Genomic DNA, 19,041 nt, shown 5'->3' on the forward strand with positions numbered 1-19,041 from the left:
AGAAGGAATGTAAAGCGTAAGAAAAGGAAGTAGGAAGAGCAGAAAGAAGGAAAGAAATAAAGAGAAAAGAAAAAAGAAAGAAAAAAGACAGAAAGAAGGGAAGGAAACGAAAGACAGACGGGCACAGGTAGAGCACGGTGAATATCTTATTTTCATAGTGCATGTGAGCTGAAGCAAGCAAAAAAGAAGGAAAGGAAAAATAAGGGAAAAAAAAGGAAATGAAAAAAGAAAAAGGAAAGAAGGAAAAATGAAGGAATAGGGATAAAGAAGAAAAGAAAGAAGGAAAAAGAAGGTAAGAAAACGATGGAAGGAAAGAAAGATTCAAGGAAAAAGGAAAGAAAGAAAAAAGAAGACAGAGAAAGGACAGGAGGAAGGGAAGAAGAGAAAGAAAAAAGAAACAAAAAAATGAAGCAAAGAAAAACGAAGGAAAGAAAGTAAAGAAAGAAAGGAAAGAGGAAAAAGAAAAAAGAAGAAAAGAAAGAGGAAAAATAGGACACATGAAAAGGACAAAAGAAAAAAGAAAGAAGTAAAGAAGAAAAGAATAATGGGCAGAAGGAAAAAAGGAAAGAAAGAAAAACTAAGGAAAGAGGAAAAGAAGGAAGGAAATTGGAATTGAAAAAGAAAAGAAAGAAAAAAAGGAAGACTGAAAGATAGAAAGAAAGAAAGACAGAAAGAAAGAATCAAAGAAAGAAAGAAACAAGGAAAAAGAAGGAAAAAATAAAAAGAAGAAAGGAAAGAAAGAATAAATGAAGGCAGGAAAGAAAACATAGAGCCAGAAAAAAATAAACATTGAAAGAAAGACAGGGTTGCAAAGAGAGAGCAAACTAACTATCTTACATTTAGAGTTATGTGAGTGATGTGAAGTAGCAGCAGTCAGATAAATAAACAAGGCTATCCAAAGAAATTTACAACAGCATTAGCAGCTGATCGGATCTAACAAAAGCATCCTCCTATCATATTAGACTCTAAACATAAAGATGACACTAAAGCAATTGTAAACTAACAATAAAAACACTGGCACTGAAGGGACTAAGCTTGTGTGAGGGTGTGCTCATTATGAGAGACCAAAATGCAGTCACTCAAAGTGGTAGAAGTAGGTTGCCCACTGCCCAATACTATATGCTGTCATGGGCGGAAGCAAAATGTGAATGACACAACAGACCAAAGGATGAAGTCACCCTTAAGTAAGTATATTATACATATAATTTTAGTAAAATCAAAAGGTCTTGGCTCATGCCAGGCCTAACAATGTTTCTGCACAGAAAGAGTAAAACGGGCTTCCTCAGAATATTGCAAGTGCAATTGTGGCATCCAGCATTCATGGAATGCAGGCATGTCACAATGTGTGAGATCATGGAATGCAATGAGAAAAAGATTTGCCAGAAACAGGTTGGGAGGTGGATAGTCATGCAGCAGCTTCCTCCTATTACTGTAAAAAAAAATCTGTACAATCATCAATGTCGAAGCGTCTTCCACAAACATTATAGTGGCAATGAGTTTCTAAACCTGTTCTATGAGAGGGGCATGTAGAGAGTGCCGCTTGTATCCTAACTTGGCAGCAACCTGTTGGTGACAGTAACGGTGCAGGAACAAGCAGGAACACGTGTGAAGGTCGCATCGGAAGCAATGCCCTGTAAAGGGAGTGGCCAAATATAGGGGCATATTATCAAGGACAGAGTTAAAATTATTGCTGGTTTGGCGGCAGAAAACTGCTGCTCAAGCGGCGATAATGGGCTTGATAATAAGCCCGGGAGAATTCCAATAGACGCCCATGTTCACACCAGAACATGGGCTTCTATGGGAATTCTCAAGGGCATATTATCAAGCCCATTGTGGCCGCTTTAGCAGTAGTTTTCTGCCGCTAAACCAGCGATAATTTTTAACGCTGTTCTTGATAATATGTCTCCCACTGTGTTGCCATTTGCCAATTTTTGGGCCCAAATGTTTGGTTCCCTGCAGTGCAAGCTTCACACATGGGGTCTAGCATGAAAACAAAAGACAAAAGTAAAATCAACACAAAGGCAAAATCTGGTTATCATGAGTGAAATATAAAAATAATAAAAATAATAATAATGAAGGGAAAGGTGGCACCAAAAGGTCTCGCACCATTACACAACTCTCCAAGGGAACCCACAATTCTTTGAGAGGAATGGAAAGAAGGCTTTGAGGCCCATGCGCTGCCGATTTGTATTGATATATTTACAGAAGCGCACAAAACAGTAATGCTTAAACATTGCTTAGGAGCAGAGTTCAGATGCATATTAAAGCATCTTCCTTATTTGGATGAGGAGGAGGATGGATTGGATGAATTCGAGGTGGTTATGCGCAAACTGGATATGAATTACTGAAAGAAAAAGAAATGCGATGGTGGAAAAGTATACGTTTCTGAAGAGAAGTCAGTGGTCAAGTGAGACGATTGATAATGTTATGGCTGACTTGCGCCAACTAGCTTCTACAAGTGATTATAAAAAATAACTAGATTGCATGTTAAGAGATCAGTTGGAGCAAAAAATTGGAGACAATAAAACGCAAGAGAAATTGCTAAATACTGAGGGCCTCATTTATGAAAGCCTTGCGCCACCGGTGCGTCACTTTTCTAAAAGTGACGCACCGGTGGTGCAAGGCCTTCATAAATAAGGCCCTGAGGACCTGACAGTGAGCTAAGCAATACAGTTTGTGAACAGGGTGAAGAATACTAAGGAGGGGTTGAAAGAACTGGGGGCAGGTGATTTAAATAAAGTGATGAGTGCACCTCAGGAGACTCGTAAAGACAACGATGTAAGAAAGCACGAGAAGTTAGCGGGAAAGTCTGCGAAAATTTTCAACGTGGATGTAACATGCTAGAAGTGCAGTTTAAAGGGACATATTGTAACCAATCATGATTGTCCTGCAGTGAGACAGATATGTTGGATATGCAACTCACATGGACATTTTGCCAGTGTGTGCAAAGGCACATTTTTTTGTTTTGCTCAGTTGGATGACCCATTTACATGAGGACCATTGAAAGTGTAGAGGTGCAGATGATGGTTGATTCAGGGGGACATGTTAATCACTGACTAGGGGCATCACATGAGCAGATTTCCTTGGAAAGATGTGAAACTGCCAGCAGTCAAGCCGGTGTCATTTAGTAACAAGCCAATTCATCTGGTGGGCAACTTTGATGGTACTTTGGAGATTCAAGGTGTGTCAGCCCTGTAAAAGGTGTACATCTCGAAAGATGGGTCCTGGCTACACCCATGTTACATGAAGATAGAAAATTCAGGTGTGGTCGCAACATACAGCATTAGAAATGTGTGCCTAGACTGGCTAAAACATTTAATGTTGTCTGAGGTGAAACAGTTCCTGTCTCTTCTTTCAGATGGCATGGCCCTACATGATTTTTTGTTAGGTCCTCGGAAGACACATCAAAAGATCTTTCTGCATGCAATATTCAATGAAGTGTGGAAGGTTTCACAGCGGGAAGCTGCTGAGAGACTACGTGAGATTGACAGAGCAAATCTAGAAAGGGCTTTGGCAGTACTTGACAATGGTGACTATTTTATCCACTAGGATATATTCTCTGAGTAACATTGTGTCCTCTGTTCTTGACATCATACAGAGTGACATGCCCTCTTTGCAATATTGGCAATTACAACTTAGGTCTATCATGCTACTAAATTGGACTCCAGGTTACGTCCCATGGAAACACCTAAATGCCAGTAGCTTGTTTTTCCCATACAATCTAACTAAGGAACAGATGATTATGGCTAAGGAAAAGACAGCATACACTATGTTACACATAGAAAAGCTGAAAAAATGACAATTTACTGTTGCAGAAGTGCAGTTGAATAATACACAGATTTATTTCTCTGACAATCTCAACACTTCACTTCAAATACTGCTTTCAGCACCATCAAGTAGACAGACATGAGGCACTGGGAGAAGGGTTTATACATGAGTCATGGGTCCTACCTATCATTTATCATTGGAGGAATGATGCAACTGAAATATTTCTTAATGGCACAGACTGCAAGACTACATTAGGTCATTATTTAGTTTGCAGGGAGGTTATTCTCCATGGAGCATATATCATTCGTCCAAGGCAAACTTGTCATGTCATTTGATGGGTTTCCTGGTTGCTGTGATTTGTAGGGTTTTCGTATTGCTTTGAATGGGAGTTATTTGATGTTAAACAATCATGGTTGCTGTAGGATGAAACCGGGAATACCATCTCTGCTGATGGTTTCTGAGGTTGTGACCTGTTGTGCACAAGTACTGTTTCCCCCTGCCGTTACAGTTACGAATGCAACAATTTGGCCTTCGATAAAGATTGCAAATGTGAGCTTTAATGCTTTAAGAGCACTGAAAGCCTTTATGTTTCAGAAGGAAGTGGCATTAACATCTACACTGGAGATTTTGATCTTTAAGTTGCAAGGTCTTCCTCTGCCATACAGTTGCTACTTCACACCATTTTTGGAGTGTTAGTTCACTGCATTTTTAACATTTCCAATACTATGGGGATGGCACATTTTTTAAGACCATTGACTCCACGTTGGCTTGTACCTCCCTGACGGTCTTTGGAGTTACACATCTCTTGTTAGTGTGCATAGAATCAGTCTTGAACTGTTTTGACATTTATGTTGTCCAACAAAAGCACAGATCTACTGAGCAAGTATAAGCTGTACAACACCAGGGACTACCCAGCTGTGTACCCATGATGTGGACACAGGGAACAACCTCCCTGTTAAGAACACATCTTATAGGTGTCAGATAAAGTGTGGTCCAGTCTTAAGGCTGAAGTGTCCAAAATTCTGGATTTGTGGGGGATAGAACCTTTCAGTTGCCCCTGGCTCAGTCCTATAGTTCTGGTACCAAAAGCTGGCCTATCAGGCACAACACCTGACTGAGGTTCTGTGTAGATTATAGAGTGCTATATTCCGTGACAAAGACTGATGCTCATCCCATTCCTAGGGCAGATGTGCTCACTGACAGGTTAGGGGCTGCCCATTACCTAAGTAGCTTTGATCTTATGTCAAGATACTGGCAAATCACCCTAAAAGAAAGTGCCAAGGAGAGGTTAGCCATCTCCACCTAAGAAGTCCACTACCAGTTTAGAGTGATGCAATTTAATTGAAGAGCGTCCCTGCCACCTTCTAGATGGGTGGTGAACTAGGTTCTTGCTGGTATGGAGGTGACCTCTACTGCTTATCTGGATTGGGCACTTCAAAAAATATTGTTTTGTTATCTATTGCCATGATGAGAAAATTGTATAATATTCATTAATGTTGTGAAATCTCCATTTGGGAATGTATATCTTTTGATTGAACCAGAGATATATGGTTAATATAACATAGTTGAACTATTTGCTTTCAATATATGAAGATACACATAAAAAAGTATTCACAAGTGTATTTATTTTCTTGCGTGATATTATTTGATTTGTATCATTGCATTTGCATTGTTTATTGAATGACTGTTGAATAGTCAAACAAAGAGTCCACACGGACTATATCAGCACAGTGCGCAGCAGAATCTCTGCCAACCTTGGCAGTTTCTTTTGTGTTCATGTTTCTTAGCACTTGTTAGGCAGCCAGTGCTATGCTGCGGCACCTTTAAAAGAATTGCTTATTTAATTAGTTGAACCTATCAGATTAGTCAGAACAGGTAGTGCACTTCCAACCCCCTATCTTTTTCATCCCATCCCTAGGGCAGATGTGCTCACTGACAGGTTAGGGGCTGCCCATTACCTAAGTAGCTTTGATCTTATGTCAAGATACTGGCAAATCACCCTAAAAGAAAGTGCCAAGGAGAGGTTAGCCATCTCCACCTAAGAAGTCCACTACCAGTTCAGATTGATGAAATTTTGATTGAAGAGCGTCCCTGCCACCTTCTAGATGGGTGGTGAACTAGGTTCTTGCTGGTATGGAGGTGACCTCTACTGCTTATCTGGATAACATAGCTGTCTTAATTAGCAGCTGGAAGGACTGCCTTTTGCACCTCCAGATAATGCTATAGGCTCTGCAACAAGAAAGCCTGACTAAGAGTCAAGTAAAAGCCAGATAGGGCAGGATTCTTTGGTGTAGTTGGGATACTGAGAGGGCAGGGGGAAGGTGGAACCCCTACAGGCCAAAAAAGAAACCGTCATGGCCTGGCTGTGTCCCAAAGCCCACACTGAGGGCAGAGCATTCTGGAGTCTCACTTGGTACTGTAGGAGGTTTGTCAAGGGATATGGCACCATTGTGCCCCCCTTGACAAAGTTGACTTGCAAGAAGCAGCCCAGAAATGTGACTTGGACAGAGGCATGCCTAACTGCATTTAACACCCTTAAGCAGGCCATGTCGACAGTTCATGTGCTCAAGGCCCAAGACTTCACCCAGGAGTTTATGGATCAGAAAGATGCCTCAGATCATGGCACAGGGGCAGCTATCCAAACTTAATGAGGAGATCCTAAACCGATCTGTAGCCTTCATCTCCAGGAGGTCACTCCTCAGGGACCAGAAGTGGGATGCTGTTGATGGAGAAGCTTTTTCTGTGGTCAGGGCACTGAAGAAGGTGAGGCCACAGCTGTTTGGCACTCACTTCCTGATTCAAACTGACCACAGGCCCCTTAGGTGTCTCATGCAAAGGAGGGGTGAGAATCGAAAACGGTTGAGGTAGACCTGTTCCCTACAGGGTTTAACACAGAACTGGAGAAGAGCACGCCTATGCTGATGGTCTAACTTATTTTTTCCACCTTAGTGATGAGAATTCCCTAGAGTTGGGTAGGTCTTCCCACTTTCAGCTGCGGGATGACACGTGTTAGACCTGCCATCCTTAGGGTGGTCTTCCCCTAGAATGTTTGCCATTTACCTCTTGATTTTGCTGAATCTCTTAGATGGTCTTAGGACTCCGAGTACTTTAACACTGCTAACCAGTGCTAAAATACTTCTCCCCTAAACATAATAGCATTGGGGTATACCTGATTGGCATAATTGATGTACTGGTAAGATCCTTGCATAGTGGTATACCAATAACCCAAGGGTTGAACTTAAAATGCTACTAGTGGGCTTGCAGCTCCAATTATGCCACCCGCATAAGTAGCCTTCCAAACCTGTCTCAGGCCAGCGACTGAAGTGCCTGTATGTGTAATTCACTGCCGCTTTGACTTGGCATTTAAAACTGCTTGCAAAGCCTTAAACACCCCTTTTATTACATGCGAGACAGCACAAGGTAGGCCCCAAATAACCATAAGGGAAGGGCGCTATGTAAGTATAAGGTAAGATATATACTTCTATGTTTTGCATGTCCTAGTAGTGACAAACAGCCTATTTCATTTTTCACTACTGTGAGGCCTACCACTCTCATAGGCCAGCATTGGGAATTTCTTAATACACTTTTAAGCTGTAATTCCTGATCAGAGAGGAGTAGCTTGTTTCATATGTTTGGAAGGTAATTATAAACCCTCCTTACCAGCAAATTTTGGTTTAACATTACTCTTTTAGAAATGCAATTGCTCTAAGTGTCTGACAGCCTGTTTCCAATACATGTCTGGGGTGAGTGTCAGCTACACTTTCTGCATTCCTCTAGACAGCACGAGCAAAGGAATCTGAGGCTCATCTGCATTCTGAGAACTCATCTGCATTCATCTGTATTCTGATGGCTCTTGCTGGACAGAGAGGAATGGAAGGGGCATATACTCACATTTCAATAGGTAGTGTCCTTTACACACACAAATAATTGATTTACCCCCCACAGATAGCCTGGCACACAGGACTGGGTTGAAAGATATCTTTGTGCACTTCAGAGAACGGCTTTGAATTCACCTCCTACATCAAAGGCTCTTTGTATGTACGTACTGGGTCTCTGACTCCCTAAAATCAGAGATTTCTGGAACCTGAACTGAACCGCTGTCAGAAGGACTGCCGTGCTACTTAAAGGACTAAACTGGATTTTTTCTGCAAACTGCCCTGCTGCCTGCTGCTCCCTGACTCTGCTGAAGGAGCGCTGGACTCTGCTTTCCCTCACAGTGAGCTCCATGGGCTTGCTGGCTTGCCTCCTGTTTTCTGAATTCTCAGGATACAAAACACTTCCTAAAATTCTGCTGGTGCTGCTGAACTCTGTCTTTTGTGAGTTCTACCCTTGCCTGAGCACTCTCTAAGTTCTGAGCTTCAGAAGTGAGTTCTGCAGCTGTTTTGTTACAAAATCGATGCAATGTCATCACTGTGCCGATTGGAACTGACATAGTACCCTTCGATGCCAATGTAGTGCTGATCCAGAGACAGCCCTTTCCGGCAATGATGCGGAACCTGACAGAGAGGTTATACAACAATCCAGCACCAATTCGAGGGCCCGACTGTGAGGCTCAACTTCTATGCATCAACCCGACTGCAAGGCTCAAAGAAGACACAGTGCCGATCCAAGGTCCTGACCACAAGGATCGACTTCGACACATTGCCTCAGTTGCGTTAAGCAGAACTGAAACATTGTCTTCACTGCATAGAGGAGATCAACGCATTTCATTGCCTGTGACCAGGAAAAGTACTTTGTTCACATGGGCCTGCGCTTCCACAAAGATGGCCCGAACTTTGACTTTGCCTCAGTCCAAAGTGACCTAAAGTAACCTTGTTAGCGCTACTTGTTTCTAAGCGCTTTACTGCAGTAATTCCTTAAAAGTTCAAATCTCAACTTCTATACATTGCATTTTTGTCGTTTTGGTCTTGTTTGGCTCAGAAAATAAAATTCTATTTTTAAAAACATGAGTGGAGTCTTTTTGTGGTGTGTTCATTGTGTTGCTGTGTGGGTGTGTTGCACAAATACTTTACACATTGCCTCTTTATATAAACCTGACTGATCTGTGCCAAGCAACCAGAGGGTGAGCACAGATTATCTTTTAGTCTGTATATAGGTTACCCCGACTAGAGTGGTGGTTCCGCCTGGCCTGGGTGCATACCTAAGCCAACCAGGAATCCCATTTCTAACACGAGTCCAGTACTGTTTGCCATGAGAGAGCCTTTAAGAAAGGAGTTGTGCATGTTGTGTGCAGAGAACATCATCAAAGAGATGGACCCATCAGAATGGCTAGCTCCTATCTTGCTAGCGAAGTAGGCCAATGGAGATCTAAGGACTTGTGTGGATCTCTGTTATCTAAATGAGGAGGTATGGGTAGATACACAACCTTTACCATACAAGCTTGAACTGTTGATGATGGTTAAGGGGGCTTGAGTGTTCTCTACCTTAGACTTATCATCTGCGTATCACTAGATCTTGTTCAATCCAGAATCAAGACATTTGACCTCATTTGCTATACCAGGGGGAGCATACAGATTTGTGTGCATGCCCTTTGAGTTAGTGTCTGCAGTTTTCTAAATGGCAATGCATGATCTATTCTAGAGTATTCCAAATGTAACCTAATTACAGGATGATATCCTACTATTTGATAAAGACAAGGAAATGCATGATAAAGTATTGCACAGTGTTTTGTCAAAATTGCATGACAGTGACTGGAATCAGTGGCGTAGAGGGGCAAGGAATTTCCCATGATGAATGGGTATAAGCTGTGAAGGAGGATGATGTGTTACAAGAAGTATGTGAAGAGTGGGTGGCCGAAGAAAGGAGTAGGTTCGGACCAAGCCAATGAGCATTTTCAAGTGGGGGATGAACTATCAGTGGTGGAAGAGGTGTTGTGGCAGAATGAAGTGTTAGTGGTGCCTGAAGTATGGAGAAGACATATTTTAGGTCTGGCACACCAGGGTCATGTGGGAATAAGTGCAACAAAGCAAAGGTTTCGATCTAAGTACTGGCAGCCTGGCATGGATTATTTTGTAGAGCACTGTATTCGTAACTGATTGGCATGTGCACGGATTGATAAATTGCAGAAGACTGTGTCATACCCATCCATGATACCGGAAAAGGTGGATTCTCCGTGGAAAAAATAGGTTTGAACATTTTGGGACTATATCGAGTTTTAAGTGCTAGAACTGTTTATGCTCGGGTGGCTGTGGATTACCATTCCAGGTGGGCGGAGGTAACGTTCATCCATCGGGTTAATACATATGAGGTGATTGGGTTCCTTGAGGATATGTGGAATAGAGAAGGTTTATTGGAGATGATAGTGACGGATAATGGTGTGCAGTTTGTGTCACATGATGTGAGAGAGTTTCTTAGAGAAGTGGGGGGGTAGAGCACATCTGTTCGTCATTTTATCATCCTCAAGGGAATGTACTGGTGGAACAGTGAAACAGAATTATCAAAGACGGATTACAACTGGGTCGGGGTGGCTCATGGAAGGAGATTGTGTGGAAGTTGATATGGCTGTATCACACTTCACCCAGTGATGCTACAGGTAGGACAACATTTTAATTGATGAGGGGCAGGAAACCGAGGATGTTGTCATCTATTGGAGTGCAGAAGTGGAATGTGAATGTAAATGCTGACCGAGAGCATGGGGAAGGTAGTGCAAATGCCTGAGGGATTAAAGTTGATGATTGGGTGTATGTGCATTGTGGTTGCAAAGGGTGGAAGGTAATATCCAAGTACTCAGTTCCATTACAGGTGAAAAAAGTTAATGTTTAGACGTTTATACAATTCACCTTTTGTGGATTGTGAAAAAGAGTGTCAGGTTAACTGAATGCATCAGTAATGAGCCTGTGAGAATGGAAAAGATGTTTAAGCTCAAGCCTGCTCCAAACTCATGGCAGGTTCCGGAAAGCACCTGTGTGGGACTATGAAATGTATTGAAGTCTGCCTGAAGGCAAATGTGATATATTTTATATACGTTGCAGCTTACCTCAAATAAGATGTGGTGTAAATAAATGTTTTTTTGTTAACTGATTGTTATTTTATTTAATGTCCCACAGGATAGTTAATATTATGTTTATAACGTAGAGGGGTATTTAGGGCCATATGTATCATCATCACCATTTGCGATTCCTAAATAGCGATTTTTAAGGAATTGCTATTTAGAAATCGCAAATTGGTATGTATGTAGAAAATCGCTATTTTTTTGCGATTTCCAATTATTCCTTATTTGGGAATTCGTAAATAAGGAATAATTACCCATTCATTTCTATGGGCCAGGAGTCTTAAGTTCATTCTGTGAATCGGGCCCAGTGTTCCCACAAATCCACCCATGGATTTTGAAGCATTACCAGATTTACCAATAATGATAGATCTGGGAATGCGCCAGAATGCTCCGCCTTTCCAGGAAAGGTATAACGAGGAGAAATATCTTTATTTTTCCTTGTTGTTTCCTCTTTCTATGTGTGCTGCATTCTGCAATATGCGCAGAAAGAGTAAAATGCCTTAGAGGATTGGTTTTGTGCAGGAAGGTGTCCCTTCGGTGCAAGGGTGCCTGTATAGGCGCTAGGCAGCAGTTGGTGCTGCCCTCTTCCTTTCACGCAGTGCAGCAAGGGATTACTTGCTGCGTTGCATTGCGTGAGAGACAGAAAATGATGGCCCCCAGTGTGCACGGAAGAAAAACACGTGCAACGATTCAGTTTCAGAAAAAGCCGGGATGAAAGTCAAAAAATCTAATCGAGACGTCTTTGTGTAATTTAAATTTTGTGGACTATAATTCTCAACCTGTTAATTATGGGAGAATATGTAATATGATAGGCCATTTGCAAATAAAATATATTTAATATTTTATTAGCAGGGAAAAAACACACAACAGAAAATAACGTCCTAAAAAAAACGACTGATAAAGTTATATTTGTCATATCACTAAATGGTTCATTGGAAAGGTTAATTTTGCTTGCTAGAGATCCGAGCTACAATAGTACTGTATTGTAAAGCTGTCTTTCAAATGAGCGGTCCCGCTGCTACTGATTTAATTAAACGGTATTTACCAGCGTAGTAAGATATCTTACAGAATATGCATTAGTAAAATTACATCCACTGGTGGTAACAGCGTGTGGCTCTCCATGAACAATGTTTTATTAAGCGCCCAGGTCAAGAAGTCCATGTTGCCCGTGGTTAGCTATTCTCTTTGTGTTGCTCAGTAAATGCGCCCAAATTGAGATTTTTATTGCAATGAATAGTGTCTACTTTTCTCATGTATAATTTGGAGTGATAGCAATACTTGATATAACACATTGCACGCCCGCTTTCACAGATATGCAGTTTCTTCTGTCTGTTCGAGAAAAATGATATGCATTTCATATTGAGACTCAAAAGAAAGAGAAAAAAGGCTGTTTAGATTCTTTCAATGTCAGAAAAATGATAGATTCATTCTTTAAGCTGTTGCCTCATTCCTCTGTAACTATATTCATGATTATTTTCTGAGATAATATATTTTATATTATATTACTCACTCAGTTTGGTGCTTTAAATACAATAATATTCAGGTTTATGTCAGATATTCTTTGCCTCATTGTTGCCTTCAGCATAAGCACCCATAATGCCCCATCACGAGTGAGGCGTAGTTCTTGTTTTGATGGGAACAGTGTTGAGATTAACAAAAAAAACAGGAACACTGCATTCAAGGCCTCATTTATTAATTGTCACCGTAAGACAGCGCATCAGGCTTTCCTGCGGCGCAGCCCTACCAAAAGAAATGGGTAGGAATGCGCTGTATCTATCAGATGGGCAGCTGTGCGCCAACGCAGGCACCTTTGAACCATGGTGCAAGGGTGCCTGCGTTGAGGGGGATGGTTGTTTTTGTGCAGGAAGGGAAACCTTCCTGCACAATAACAATCACAAGAGGCTTTTTCCTTTTTCTATGTCTGCTGCAGAATGCAGCAGACATAGAAAAAGGGATAACGAAAAGTAAAGACATTTCTCCTCTTTGTGCCTCCCTTAGGCCTCCCAGCGGGATGCGTACGTTTTTGGCTCTGCCTCAGATTTACGATTTCTCATAAATCTGGGGCAGTGTCAAAAAGCCATGGATGTTGCTGGGAACACCCCAGCAACACCCATTGCACGCCGCTTTAATGCAGAAAACTGTGTTAAAGGGAACAATATTTACGAGGTAGCATTAAGCCAAAAAAAGTGTCTTAGTGCTGCCTCGTAAATATGGAGCGGGCTTATTCGCCACCTGAGCGTCACAAAAAGGGACACACCGGAGGCACAAGGGGCTTGTAAATGAGGCCCTCAATTTTTTACTCATAACAAAAAATTACATCAACTAAACAATGCTGAAATTTAGAAGGGTGGGAGGGGCAAAACTGTGGAATTACCATGGGAATCAGGTGTGGTATTCCCTCAGCAATTGCTCATTCTCAATTTAAACTTAGAATACTCCACTATTCCAGAGTCCAGAACTTACCAATATATTCATTTATCAGAATTTCAGGAGGGTGAGAAACCAATGCAATGTTCAACCCCTATAGAACTTAGACAATTGAAGCCTGGTGGATTGCAAATTGTCAAAATCTGTGTACTGAAATAACCAAAGACTTTAATATGATATTGCTTGTGCCCTGGTGATCTATGACCTAATGATTAGTGAAATCAAGCAGAATGAGATAAGATAAGCTAAGATGAGATAAGATAAGATAAGATAAGATAACAGACTCTTGCATGTTTAGAAAAAAAGGTCCACCAAATTTAAGTGATTCTTCTGTTTGGTAAATGTGCCACTACATTTCAACAGCTGCATAAATACATGAACAAATGTAAGAAATAGTCTCTACATTTTATATTCAGTACATTTTGGTAAATTGACAGTGTGCGGATGGAAGTCTATGACAACCTGCCATTTTTTTGTCTGATCCGTGTTTTCCACTGTTTCTCTTTTGTATCTCACCTACAAAAAGTATTGAGCTTTATGTTGTCAAAGACCCATTGTGTACTTTACTAATACTTAGAGTGTGCTTTGGGTCAACTCATTCTTAGGATTAATTGACTTCCTTCTCAATCTCATTTGCTTCAAACACACTGGTTCTCTTCCTCTTGTATTTGTCGTGACCCCCAGGAGGATAGCTTCAGTATCATCCTATTGATTGGATAACTGGTAATATTCCATGGCATTGCATCAGGTAACTACTTCTTTTCCTTTGTTTTCAGTACTGAAAAGCAGTTCATATTTTCTTTGCTGTCCCCATTTTGTGCTACTTCCTCCTCACATTAGTGCTCTAACATTCTACCATGCTCTTCTGGTGTCCCCTGAGATTGTCCATTGCTTTCCCATCCTTCCCCGAACCTTCATCTTTTTTTTCGCGTTTTTACCTACTATGATTATGAGAAGCTTTAACCCCTTCGATGCTCATGTCGGAACGGTTCCGTCATGAGCATCGGTTGAGCTGTGCTCATGACGGAACAGTTCCGTCATGACCACGCCCGTTTTCATTAGGGCTCAGCACCGGTGGTAAATCGGGACCGCACGGAAAGTGTTAAGTGGTGCCTGTGTAAATGCTTTTGGACCTGGGTAGTAGACTCCTTGCTGAGGTGGGTGAAATCTGAGTGGACTTTGACGTGATACCACAGCAGCTTCAACTTTGCAATCAGAAGTCTAGAGCCATCTATGCACTGATTATGAGACACATATTACATCACCCATGACAAGTTCTGTGACATCATTGATAACATTACTGATGACGACCAAACTGACCTCTTTGATGACAACACTGTGCATGGCGGAGACGTTAGTTATAGTTAATTTAATTCACGAGTTACAGTTACTTCACATAAGTAACACTGGTGAATTTCAGTGGTTTTACTACTTTAAAACAGTATGTTTTAACTGGCATTTTCACCTAAACATAGCTGACCTTTAACTCTCAGTTTTTTTCTGTGAAATTCTTACGTTTTTTTAATGTAAAGTAGGATACAATTACAATTTCTTACTATTACATCACTTTAACCTTTGTTTTTTTAGTGAAAAAAAATATATATAGGGATACATATATAAATGTAAATTGTTATATATACATTAATATCTCAAGTTATTTTATATAAATTAAGTATTATGTGTTAAAATTAATACTTACCAACTTCCCTGTTATGTAAAAGACTGCAGTGGTAAAGGGATCCAATGATCCAAGTATCCAGTGATGTAAAAACTGCTGCAATGAAATGACTCAGAATTTAATTAACTGAGAATTACCAACTGACGTTTAAAAAAATTACATGCACTGTAATATTAATCATTATGTTTATCAAAATAATTTACCAATTTTGTTTAGTTACTTTTCAACAATAATGAAGACAAAATTTCGAACATTGAGTTCATTTTAAAATATTATTCCACATCAAAATCTTGTTGTGTACGAGATGAATTATTTACATATCAATTACAATCGTTTCGAACCTGTGCGAAAATACTTCCATCTGTTCAAAGATTGTATGTACTAAATTAATATATAACTCACATTAAATGGGATGAAGTACTGACAAATTTGAAATAATATAATGTTATTAAAAAGCTTGACAAAATGGACATTATCCATATTAAAGATGGAGACAGAAAAGAAAAGGACAAAAAAGCACATAGCTAAGATGTTGCCCTCTGTGTTTCCTGTTTCAAAATGGTACAGGAATCTAAATGTAATCTAAGCATTCAAAAGGTCTGGGAAAATTGAAATACTAATTTTTGTATGTTTTTTGCCTCTTGAACACCATGCAGGTGATCAGTAGAGCCAAGTTAGATTCTTTACAATTTTTAGTACTATAGTTTGACACTAAATAGGCATCTTCAGTCAAATAACGCAGAAAACTATATCTGACATATGGAGTGAAACATATGGGCTGCGTATGAGATACACCAGTGATCAAAAGGAAGGAATTAAATACATAATATTACATTTACCAGGCTTAAATCGTAATATAACCTGTGTGTTTTTTAATATTATTCTTAAAAATCCAATATTGAGTTGTGATTTGAAATTGTACTTTGTAAGTTGATGCTACAAAGTAACCTGTGATTATGTTGTTAAGGGATTTTAATGTTAGAGAACCTGGGGGCATATTACCAACAACTAGCAATAATTATCGCTATGTTGGTTTAGCGGCAATATTTTTATCGCCGAGCTGCGGCAATTTTTATCGCTTAGGAACCTTGCTATTATCAAGGTTTATCTCCTAAGCGATAAAAATCGGCCGAAATGCATGAATATCGCTGAAAAGTCAGCGATATTCATGCATTACCGAGCTAATGCTCTTAGCCATGTTATCCACCTCCCATTGGATAACATGGCTAAGAACTGCTCAGGGGCAGGTGTTAGCTTATGGAGATATTCGCGCTTAGCGCGAATATCTCCAAAAGTTGGTAATAGGAGATAGCGATGTTAGCGACTGTTTCCAGTCGCTAACATCTTGGCACGCCCACTTTGCATGTCATTAGTGATAAATATCACTGACATGCAAAGCGGGGCCCAAGACGGTCGCTATCTCCTACTAGCTGTCGCTAACTGGTGTTAGCGACAGCTAGGTAATAGGGAGATCATTTTATCTCCGCTTTCTTGGCTTTTAAAGCCAAAAAAGCGGAGATAAACCCCCTTGATAATATGCCCCCTGAAGTTATGCTCGATGGACATGAACTGAAATGTCATGATAACTTATGGGGTATAGCACAACAAGTGATAAAGAAGAAGAATTGAAGAATACGAGGACTTCAAAGAAATTAGCTGAGCATTGCTTTACATTTGTGGCCTTTGAATGTTAGATTGAGTGGGGGGAGTCAGCTTCAAATCAATGTGCAGCGGAAGGGCATTACATGGTATTAGATCTTTGTTGAATATAGGTTTTTCCCAAATGCCTACATTTTGAGGTAATTCCAGTCTGTCAATTGGAAAAATTAAGATTTCGTCACTGGTCTTTTAGATTTCCTAGGTGTCTTCAACTGACTCATCATTTCCTCTACAAAACCTCTGTGTTACCTCACCTGATCTGCTAGCCCTCATTATGCATTGCAAGAACAATTTGGCACAACTTTTCATGTTCTCAAGCACTGGTCTGAAATTTACCTCATAGAGCTATGTTAGACAGAATGATCTTTTTCATTTATATAAATAACTCTCCTTGCATGTCAAGAAAATATGGTAAGCAGGACTGATAGCCAGCAGCGCAAATTTAACGATGATTTGAGAAAATGGAGGGGGCATATTATCAAGCTGCATCAATAATTATTGCTACACGCTCTTAGCGAGAACTTACTTATCACCGGCTATCGCTGGCAGTTATCGCCATGGTATCGCTGTATCAACAGCGCATAGCGCAATGGCGATAATTTACAGCGATAGCGTTTTTTTTCCATGGAACATCGCTGGTTTTCCAGCGATGTTCCATGGAAAACAGCAATAACCTTGCTGATATGACCATGTGGTTTTATCAGCATAATCCACCCCCATTGTTAGGTATAGGTAAGTCAGCATTTTAGCAGACATTAGTTTTTGGCAAAAAACGTGTTTTTCGCCAAAAACTAACGTCTGCTAAAATGCGCAGGACTCCTTGTAAATATGGCGATGTACATCTAGCGATATTTTACAAGGTAGTCCATCAGGGGTACTCCCAGTGATGCTCACTTTGCATCTCATTGGAGATGCAAAGCGAGGCGTCGGGAAAACGGGTGCTAACATGCGCTAATGCATGTTAGCACCATCTTGTAAATAGGGCAATGAAAATATCACCGCTTAAGCAGCAAAAAGTGCCGCTAAAGCAGCGATACTGCCCTTGATATTGTGCCCCGAGATGAAGTTTGATTAAGCATTAACCTTTCTATAATTAAAATGGGAAAATGCTTTAAGAATGTTCACTGGCGATGCCCCACGACCATGACATATTTATGGAAAATCATTGTACACGTGGAGAAAATAACAATTTTTGACACACACAATGAACTTATGAGATGTAAAGAAAATATAGCTTGGGGAAAAAGGTAGTTTTCAGCTCCAATGTTTCTTTTTTAGAAGTATAGACAAATTTGGGGAGCGGAGCCTTAATAGTTTTAGACTGAATTTTATAATTTGTGACTGAAATTAACTCCGCAGGCTCGATTTAAAACATAGTATTGGGTGAATGCATGTAATAGGTTAAGACAAAATTTCAAAGCTCTCAAGCCCAGAAGCGTAATATTGCAGGTCACATATTTACGTAGGATCTTGCGACAGATATGGAGGGGCAGATTTACAAGAAAGTGATGCATCTGTAGAGATGCGTCACTTTCCCTGCACCACCCTGAGAATCACTTGCGCCACCATGGATGCGCTGTATTTACACTTTTACAAGGCTTTCCTGCATGGCAATGCCCACCCTGCATACATTATACCTGACACAGGTATATTGTGACACATCTCCCTACATGCGTCACGTTGTAAATTGGTCGCATTTTTTCCGCTGCCGCTGCATCACACAAGTGACACAACGGCGGCGCAAAAGTTTCGCAAGGGGCTTGTAAATCTGCCCGGACTATTTAAGTGAGCTAGATGCACACACAATGCAGCCCTTGTTCCTACAGCGAGAAGGTCGCAGTGCAGTGAATCAATGAGCTCTGGTGGAAAACTGCACTATGTTCACATTCTTTTATTCAATTACAATACGTTTGACTTGAATGGCGGTAATGGGCCATTAGTGCCAGACCTAGAAAGGAATTAAGAGGTACAAGTAGCTCATTCTTCGAACTTAGCAGGAGGGCTAAGAAATAGCGTTTCCTCTCAATTCTTCACGCATTACTCGATACTGTCTGTGACGAGGGAGAGCAAATGCACAGGAAAAATCAAAAGATAATAAAAATGCAGCAACAAAATGGTAACATGAAGCGAGAAGGACCAGACAGTCGAACATTAAGCGTATCAAAAAGATGTCTGCCGAGTCGTTATCTCCCACTTGTCAATACATCATAATAATGACGAGCGCATTATAAAGGACAGTGATCAATCAAACATTCGCTTGAGCTTTGAAAGAAAATGTTGTAAATAAGGATTTTAAAGAAGTTGTTGTGCTCAATTTGGTTTCCTTTTGCAGAACGCTCTAGGACAAAGCTGACATAAACAATTAATAATGTGCAGCAAAGACTTTCGACCCTTCTCTGTATTGTCAGACTGTTTAATATGGCACCAAAACATAATTTAACAGAAAATCTATAATTTCCCAAACTTTAGGAGAAGCATCAATTTTGAATGATACAGTGAATGTTGCAGTTTAGTACAA

The sequence above is a fragment of the Lissotriton vulgaris genome, chromosome 11 (assembly GCF_964263255.1).
Source record: "Lissotriton vulgaris chromosome 11, aLisVul1.2, whole genome shotgun sequence".
Classification (NCBI taxonomy): domain Eukaryota; kingdom Metazoa; phylum Chordata; class Amphibia; order Caudata; family Salamandridae; genus Lissotriton; species Lissotriton vulgaris.